This window comes from Schistocerca nitens, chromosome 8 (assembly GCF_023898315.1).
Source record: "Schistocerca nitens isolate TAMUIC-IGC-003100 chromosome 8, iqSchNite1.1, whole genome shotgun sequence".
In the NCBI taxonomy this organism is placed as follows: Eukaryota; Metazoa; Arthropoda; class Insecta; order Orthoptera; family Acrididae; genus Schistocerca; species Schistocerca nitens.
In genome coordinates, this window is record NC_064621.1 from 274,900,896 (window position 1) to 274,910,690 (window position 9,795).

A 9,795-nucleotide genomic window follows, 5' to 3' on the forward strand; every position below is an offset into this window, starting at 1 on the left:
GATCGTGCGGATGCTGTCATTAGAGTTGATCGACGGATCATAAACTCCTCGCTGCACAATTGGTACTGCTGATAGGCTCGTTCACAATTGGGGTACTGAAAGGTTTGCGCCGACTGGGTTCCTCGCCGCTTAACGTAAGACCAAGAAGAGCAAAGAAGGACCATCTGTGCGGAACTGCTTGCGCCTTTTGAGGATAATCGTGACAATTTTTTGTCACAGGCGCTGAAGCATGGGTTCGTCACTTCGAAGCGGAAACCAAACGGCAATTCACGGAGTCGTACCATACCACCTACCCTCGGAAGAAAAAATTCAAAGCCGCACCTACGCCGTTACAGTCGTGGCGACGGTCATTCTGGATTCTGAAGCATTCTGTTTGAAGTCCTCCTCAGTGATATCTATACATCCTGGATGTAGAAGTCTGGTCTCTGAGTATAGACTGCAGCGTGTCTGCAAATACACGTGCTTTGCATCTTCCGCCATATTGTAGTTTGGCAAACAAATTTCCATCGGTCTGCATGTGACAAAGAATTGCAGACTGATTTCTTGTTTTGAACTTCGTCAACATACGATGTAATTGGCTGATGAGGGAGCGGAATTGAAAAGTATTTTCTTTTCGTGTTCTTGTGACATTTCCTAGCAGCCATGTTGTAGTTTGGCAAGAAACGAAATATGAGCATCTATGGCTGGCACGATCAGATAGCTGATGTTCAACATCTAGGTAGTATAGAGATTACTGGTCCTCCATCACGGTGCTACGATAAACTCGGAAATGTATTGCGCTACCCTCAGGAAACTGAAGAAACCACTTCAGCGTGTTCGTCGTCAAAAAATTGCAAACAAACTTTCCCTTCCTCGTGGCAACAAGTCTGCGCAACCGAGAGGAGCTCACACAATTTCACTGGACTGTTCTGACGCATTCACTCTACAGCCCAGATCTCGCGCCTTCCGACTTCCATCTGTCAGGTCCAATGAAGGATGTACTGTGCGGGAAGCAGTACGTGGATGATTGGGAGGTTACTGATGCAGCGGGACATTGGCTCTGATGTCGACTAGGGGTACCAAGCGTGCGTACAGGTTCTCCCGGTAAGGTGGCCTAAGGCCGTCGGAGTCAACTATTATGCTGAAAAATAGGATTTTGTAGCCATAAGAGTGGGGGAATAATATGATGCACTGGAATTCTGAATTAAACCAACCTGCTTTCAGGCAAAATTTAGCATTACTTGTTGAATGCCCCCTTACGTTACTGCACTTAATCTGTTAAATAGACAGATTAATCTGTTGTCTTCGGAGACCAGCCCTGATACATCATTGCTTCTAAAGTTTAATGATAGCGCCCCCGCCCCCCCTCCCTCCCCCGCCATCGAGTTATGAGTGAGCCCTGTTATCTAAACAGTGCTACATTTCCGCGTGTAATTCTAGAAGACAGTGTTGCATTCTTACTTCCACATTTCTCGATGTGTTTAATGATATTAGTTGCCACGTAATTGGCCTCCAGGCCTCTCTAGGCTGTTCCCAGTGAGTTGTCAGTTTGATACAAGCCTTCGGGCCTCTACCACCAGGAAACATTTCTGACTACTTCTACGTCCCTCAGTGCTTAAATGGTGGTATAAACCAACATTATTTAAAACAATGATGTATGTGAGTCAGTCACATTGAAAAGTGCAAGTAGCAGAACGAGAGAACACGTGTCGGGCGCACGTTTATTGGATGAATCCACAGCTGTTATGCTTATTACGTAAATTTAAGGTTGACGGGTGAGAGAGGAAAGGAAATGGTGTATGGATGTTAGCTGCATCGGAAATTGACACATAATCAGTGGCGACCAGTGAAAATGGGTGCCAGACCGGGGTTCGAACCCGGAATCTCCAGCTTAATAGGCAAATGGATTAACCACAGTGCCACCCGGACACTGCGTTTATCGGAACTGCGCGGAGATTTCCGAAAGAAAAGACACCACACATTCGTATGATTTACCTGTATGGGCAATGAATCTACAAATTTAGTGCGAATGCACAAGTCGGACCTCCTTCGGGAATCTAGAAATAGCTAGCCTAGAGCATGGACAGGGACGGCGGGTAAGTGACACAAGGCGGGAATGTGGGTCCGCCGAGAGGCGTGCCGAAATAGTCAGAGCAGTTGCGATACACTCTGTACGGGTAACGCACTGGTTAACGCAGCTGCCTAGTAAGGAGGAGATCCTGGGTTCGAACTCTGGTCCGGCACACATTTTCAGTCATCAACTCTGATTACGCATTAAGTCCAGATGCAGCTGACACCAGGAGTCCCTTGGCGTTCTTCTCCCCACCCCTCCACTTTAAATTAACGAAACACGTTTATTGAACTTAAAGAAGGTGACGTGTGTGCCTCGGGATTAATTTCGTTCGGTGATGTAGTCAACAAATAGTTCGATGCCGCGTCAGTACGACAGCAAACAGATCAAGCAATTCAGCTGTCCTCAGGACTTAGCCCATGTTTCCGTTCAACTCTTGGTGTTGCCCCCATGACTGAGTCTGCACCTCACCACAATGAATTGATGCTGAGCTCAAGAAAATAGATAGAAGTTAGAATTACCCCATCACAGATCCTGGGATATGATTTTACAGTAAGATTCATTAAAGTATGAGAGTTTACTGTCGGAGGACAGTCTTACTTGTTATTAAATAATTTCTGACCTCGGATAGATTCACCGAAGTATGGAACTGCTTTTGCTTTCAGAATTCCACTGGACAGCGTTAGTTGCATCATGATATAAACGGCCTCCAGTCTCAAAATATCGGCTGGTGACAGGCAATTCACTGCTCAATTTGGAAGCGAAGTTTCTCACTCATCACTCCCTAAGTTCCCGTACATTAGCCTACAACGAGCACGCGACCTGTGAGGAATTAAATTTTTGCTACAGATTGTCGTTGATAGAATGTCAGTAATACGTGCACTGAATAATAAAAACGAAAGAAAGATAGGATCTATTTTAGAAATTACATTTTCCTCCTAGACTTCGATTAAACGTACGTATTTACGATCGTGATTCAGATATTTGAAACTCTCAACTCAGAGCTCAATAGTTGTTCTTACGAGAGAACTGCTCTAGTATCAACAACGTTTACGTACTCGGTATCCATAATAAGAAAGAAGACATTGTCATTTATATAAATCCCAGGTTTTCGCTGGGGAACCATACCATATAATTACTTGGTCTGTGTATAAATCACTGTACTCGTAATTCAGATTTGATCTTTTTCTACGCCACGTCTTCTAGAAAAAGTAATTGGGAATTTTTTCTCAATACTGAACAACTTATTTTTTTCTTACCACAGTAATTCTTGCTCCGCTCAGTATTACTCCACACTAACCTGCCTGGATGATGAACCCGTAAGAACATGAATCAGCGAAGGCTAGATACTTCCCCACAGCTTTGAGTTGACTCAAAGAAATAGAAATTTGAGGGTATTAAATCAGGACTGCGCCCCCCACCCCCACCCCAATTTCCACTGAATTTCATGGTCGCAACAGCGTTGTGGGCTTGGTGTTACAGTGTTGCAAACGGAAATGTTACTTCCCTGGTCTGATCTTGCAAATTAATGATTCCACTGTTGCTTTAGCATCCAAGACATGCAAAAGGATCACACCTTGCCTATGCCAGAAGACTGTGCACACTTTGTTTAGAGACACTTACTTCTTGAAGTTTTTTTTGTTGTAGGACTTCGATGTCGCCGCACCGTGAACTGTCTTTTCGATTCCGACTCGTAGTGGTACCAAGCATAATAATCTCCGGTGATTCTGTTCCTTCAGAAAAATTGTCACCTCCCGTCTAATTTGGGCCCAGCAGTACCGATCTCTCTCTCTCTCTATCTCTCTCTCTCTCTCTCTCTCTCTCTCTCTCTCTCTCTCGCGCGCGCGCGCGCACACTCTTATATAAAAGGTTGCGCTACATCTTGAGTGGAGCTTCATGGATTTCGGCTGTGTATAGAATTAGTTAGTAGTAATAGGCCGACCCTGACGGATAAAGTGGTAAGAGACGCTGTTAACTATGAGGGATGGTAACAACTGGACCGATCAAGGAGAGTTGGTTGGTTTGTGGGATTAAAGGGACCAGACTGATACGGTCATCGGTCAATCAAGGAGAGTATTCTCGTGCACATCCTTTCCAACACCACTGAATCGCATTACCTAGCCGCCTCACGTTACTCACATCTACTGTACCGCTTCCATACACCTTTAGCAAGTGTCCTTGAACTTCAGTTGGCGCTATTTGTTCATGAACTCGGTGACACACCTGAGTTCTATACACAGCTTGATGTTTGGGGCCAATCTGCAACGCTCGTCTAATGCCTTTGTCACCGACAGGTCAATAAGGGGAAATTGAAAAACGAAATAGTACAACACCGACATGACGTGAAACACTCAATTACACAAAACATTGTGTGTGGGCATAAGTTCCGTAATGAATCTTGTATGTACGGGGTACGGTGTAAAATTCGCGAATTGGTTAGTTAAAAGCTGTGAGAATGCTATATATAACTTGAGTACGCCTTGAACACGGTTTTAGATTGCCGTTTGTTACCTCAAATGCCTCTTTCTGTTATCTTGCTCCTTCGTTCTGGTGGTCGGGATCCTCAGTGCCACCGCCATACGTGGACATCGAACTCCTCTGGACTTCATCCTGTCTTGTATGCAAATGCTAAATGAAATATCACAGCTTATTCTCCTAACTACGGAGTGACTTCGAATGAACTCTCGTTTCAACTATCTACATTTTAGAGTTTATTGCTTCTTACTAGCATTACAGTGGCTCATATACGCTATATCAATGATACCTCACATCAGTCGTTCAAACACGTCTAGCTTACAGGTCGTACAATCAGTGGTATGTTACGATACATCAGTAGTCTTGAAGATGTTGGCGTCGTCGGTGTACTGCGTGTTACGGGCAGCCGATGACAATTAGGGGCATCACGATGTATACACACACGCCCAGCCGGCAGGCGCCGCGCGTTCACCGCCAATGCACCTCGGCCCTCCCGTAGCGTGTGTGTGAAAATAAAGCGGAACGAGCGGTCTCTAATTTTTCCTTGCACACTTTCTACCTATTTCCTCTATCACGATCATCGTTTGCTGGGACGGTTCTTCATAGCGGTCCAGGATACAAGGAAAACATCCTGATAGACTGCAAGAGTGATCCGTCCTGATGCTAAAAATATTTGAGGCGATGGAGAAGGGTTAATGTATTAAATTGAGGTAAGGGATACAGATCCGGAAATGACAAAGTCGGAAGTTACAAGCGAAAATCGTTCTGATACCTGTGACAGCGGACCTTTCCTACTAAAAGCTCCTTGCTTTCCATATTATGGGAGGAAATAGTATGGACAGAAACAACAAAAAATTGTCCAGCAAACATGGGCTCTAAAGTGCATAACTTAAGAGCTACGAGCATTTGTTCAGAAGAAACGTCTTCTCCAGTAGCAAAGACGAAAAACTGCTCATAGCTCTTAAGAAACGCTGTTTAGAGCCCATGTTTACTGCACAATTTTTTCTTGTTATGGTCCGTACTGCCTCCTCCCATAACATGAAAGCAAAGAGCTTGCAGTAGAAGAGGTCCACTATCAGAGGCATCAGAACGATTTTCGGTCATAACTTTTGACTGGGTAGTTCCTAGACCAGGATCCATACCTCAGATTCATTTACCCTTCTCAATCATATCTAAAAGTTTGTAACATAATCACGGAATAACCATGTATTGGTATGGCGGTGTTCTGATCTACAACAACCTGTCTACTGCGACTGCTCACTGACATTCGTGAGACGAATGTCATCCTCTCTTCAATAGCCCCTCCCACGGTTGCACCTGAAAGCTGCCCCTCCCTCTTCCACTTCGGTGGCGGGAGAGTCCAGGATGACGATGCTGCGGACGGCGAGAAGCGATGTCACAAACTTTTGGTTAGGTGGGTGAAACTTAAATCGTCGCCTTAAACGACGGCGTCTCGCACGAGGGAGGCGTTTACTGCCAAACTGCTTTCGCCGCTCACCAGCGACGCTATCCGAATACGCGAGCAGTCGCTTGGCTGCGCGCCGCAAATCACTTTAACTGCTTCCGCGCAGTTTGTTCCCGGCCGTCTCAGCGCGGCGTCGCGCGATACGGCGCGCTGTGTGTCGCGTCTCCGGCTGTCCGTAAATCAGTGTCGCCCCTCTCCTCTCCTTCCATCCTATTTGTTTCGTATTCTTCGAGGCGCTTGCTGGACCGCCGTCGGCAACACCATCACAGGTCGAAGCCGCCTTCCGCTTCACGTGCGTTAATGGTGCTTCTACAACCCCCTTCCAAGGACTCGATAAATAATTTCCGATCATTCCATACTCACTATAGTATTAACCGTTTATTCGATTTTTGAAGTTTTGCCCAGGCATAGCATTCAGGACTGGTTTAAAGTGGCACGAGGTCCGTCGAACTGACGAAATGCGGAGCACCCATTCACCTTTACATACTCGCGTTCACTTAACCTTATGTTGCTTCCATCTAATAGAAAAATTATTAGAGCACTAGCAGATGTCACGCGCCAAAAGTTTTTAATTGTTATCAGTTCAGTATAATCATCACTTAAGACAAAATAATCTTAAAAGGTTCAAATGGTTCTGAGCGCTATGGACTTAACTTCCGAGGTCATCAGTCCCCTAGACCTTATAACTACCTAAACCTAACTAACCTCGGGACGTCACACACATACATGCCCGAGGCAGGATTCGAACCTGCGACCGTAGCGGTCGCGCGGTTCCAGACTGTAGCGCCTAGAACCGCTCGGCCACTCCGGCCGGCAACCTTCAAAGGTCACAGTTCTTACAAATCATAGGTGTACCCATCACAAACATGACAGTGTGGCCGCTATACACTGAAACAAAGTAAGTGTGAAGGGTGTTCTTCCTCTTATCACAAAGAGAGAATAGTTAACGTAACCGCTGTACCCCGTTTCTGCGATCACTCTAATTACAGGCAAACAAAACTGACAGTTCCTTTGGATCCCAGGACACGTTGGTATCCGTGGAAACAAGGCGGCTGATACAGCGGCCAAGGCTGCAGTCTCTCTCCTTCAGCCTGCAGTTCGCATGATTCCCTTCGCCGATCTTCAGTGTGTTTTATGTCGTCGTGTTGCTCTTTTATGGCACGCACATTGGTCTACACTTCCCAATAATAAATTGCGGGATGCGAAAGCTCTTCCCTGTGCTTGGACCTCTTCCTCCCGAACTCGTCGTTGGGAGAAGGTAATTTTAACTAGACTCTGTATAGGGCACTGTCTTTTTATCCATCGACATCTTTTAAGTGACGATCCTCCCCCGTTTTGTCCTCATTGCTATCAACTGTGGACGGTGAGACACCTTTTACTTGAGTGCCCCTATTTTACTCCGCTAAGCGCTCGTCTACAGCTGTCGCCTGATACATCTTCCATTTTAGCACATGACACGCGTCAGCCGATCGCGTCCTCGAGTTTGATTGTGTCAGTGAGATGACGTCGGTCATTTGAAGCTCTTTTTGGGGAAAACAACCCCCCCCCCCCTTCTATAGTGGTTTTCTGAGCTTTCCTTCTGTTTTTTAGTTTCCTCACTTCTTGAGTTCCGCTCCCATTGCTGCTGATTTGCATTTTTTTTTACCTTTCCCTAAACCACAAACTTGCGCTAATGACAGTAGCAGTTTTTCGCCCTAAAACCATAACAAAAAACTGACAGTCGCACTTCGTTGCAGGCGCTCAATTCTGCCAGCTTTTGTGTTCAAAAATAAAATAGATCGAATTACTTATTCTCTCTGTAAGTAAATTGAACTCCCTTGCTCGCATCCGTCTGTATATGGAGGCTAATCTCAGGGACTGCCGTAGTAATTTTGACCCGTTTTTAACTAAGGATACACTTGTCAATGAGGAATATTTTTGTACATAATTTGTGTTTCGTACAAATTTTCTGAATTATGATGAATTGAAGTACAGTTGTGAAGACAATGTCATTGCCACCTAGCGAACGTTGCCATAACTCGAGAGAGCAGCAGAGCCTCGAGTACGCAGCAAGCAGGATCTAATTCGCATCTGGTGTCGTGGTCCAGCGGTTGAGCGTGTGGCTGGAAACCAAAATACTAAGAGATAGAATCTCAGCTGGTTCACCTTTCTTCCACTCTGCCTTTTAATCTAGCATTCACCTCTAATTGCTGTGGAGATAGGGATTTCGAAATCTGACTACTATGTCAGACTGCCAGTATCTACTTACCTTGGATTAACTACCCCAATTCGCTCTCTTAATGCACTGCAAATTCTTCGAACAACAGGCAGTGAGTTACTCAGATTTAAATACCGTAATAAATATGACCAATGACGAAAAAATAACCATCTTGCCATCTGTGTGATGACACTCCCATATGAAAAACATTTTTTCAAATAATCAAGTATTTTAACTATGTTTACCTGCAGCACTACCAGAACAACTGCATAACGAAAAAAGGTGCAGATATCAAATACGTGGTTTATTTTTTATGCCAAAAGTAAAACGTTTTCCGAAAAACTACTTCAGCAACATTAATTTGCATCAGTACGCTCTTCATCAGTGCAGCAAATGACTCAACTTTAAGCTTTCCTTCAATCAAACCTAGATCTGGACACGATTCTTTGCGTGACACGGCGAAGATGTCTAACATAAAGAGTTCACGACAAAGAATTGCGGGAGTGTGTCTCAACAATGCATCACAGTGAGTAATAGGCTTCACAAGAAGAGTGCTTAATACGAACTAAACTTGTACATCATGCACATCTTATTTTTTCTTCTATTTGTGCCACCTCAGCTAGCCTCAGTTACATAATGCAGTGGCGTGCACTGTCATCGTCTTCCGAAGCGATGAATCTTACAATTACAGTATTACATTATTAATTACAGTGTTCTTATATATTACACATAAATTACAAATAGATTAATAAATTAATAATACTGTAATTTTATGAAAACAATATAGTTAATCAAACTACAGGCTCGTGTCGGTAGCACAACTGATAATACTTCAGTTTAAAAGAGTTAATAATAAAGATTGAATTGACAACTGGTAATAGTATAAATTGATGAAATACTCCACTTTTCCCTGAGAGACGTAGACAAACTGACGAAGTAACAAATGAAACACCATAGAAACTCGACCTATATACACTGTGATCAAGAGTATCCGGACACCAGACTGAAAAGACTTAAAAGTTCGTGTTGCCCTCCATCGGTAATCCTGGAATTCAATAGGTGTTGGTCCACCTTTAGCATTTGTGACAGCTTCCATTCTCGCAAGCATAAGTTTAATCAGGTGCTGGAAGGTTTCTTGGGGAATGGCAGCCCATTCTTCACGGAGTGCTGCACTGGGGAGAGATACCGATATCAATTTCGGTCGGTGAGGGCTGGCACGACTGCGGCGTTCAGAAACATCCCAAAGGCGGTCTACAAGATTCAGGACAGGACACTGTGCAGACCAGTGCATTATAGGGATGTTATTGTCGTGTAACCACTCCGCCACAGACCATGCATTATGAAAAGGTGCTCGATCATGTTGAAAGAAGAAATCGCCATCCTCGAATTGCTCTTCAACATTGGGATGCAAGAAGGTGCTTAAAACATCGATGTAGGCCTGTGCTGTGATAGTACCACGCATAAAAAGGAGGGATGCAAACCCTCTCCATGGAAAACAAGACCACACCATAACACCACAGCCTCCGAATTTTACTGTTGGCATTACACAAGCTGGTAGATAACGTTCACCGGGCATTCACCATACCCAGACCCTACCATCAGATCGCC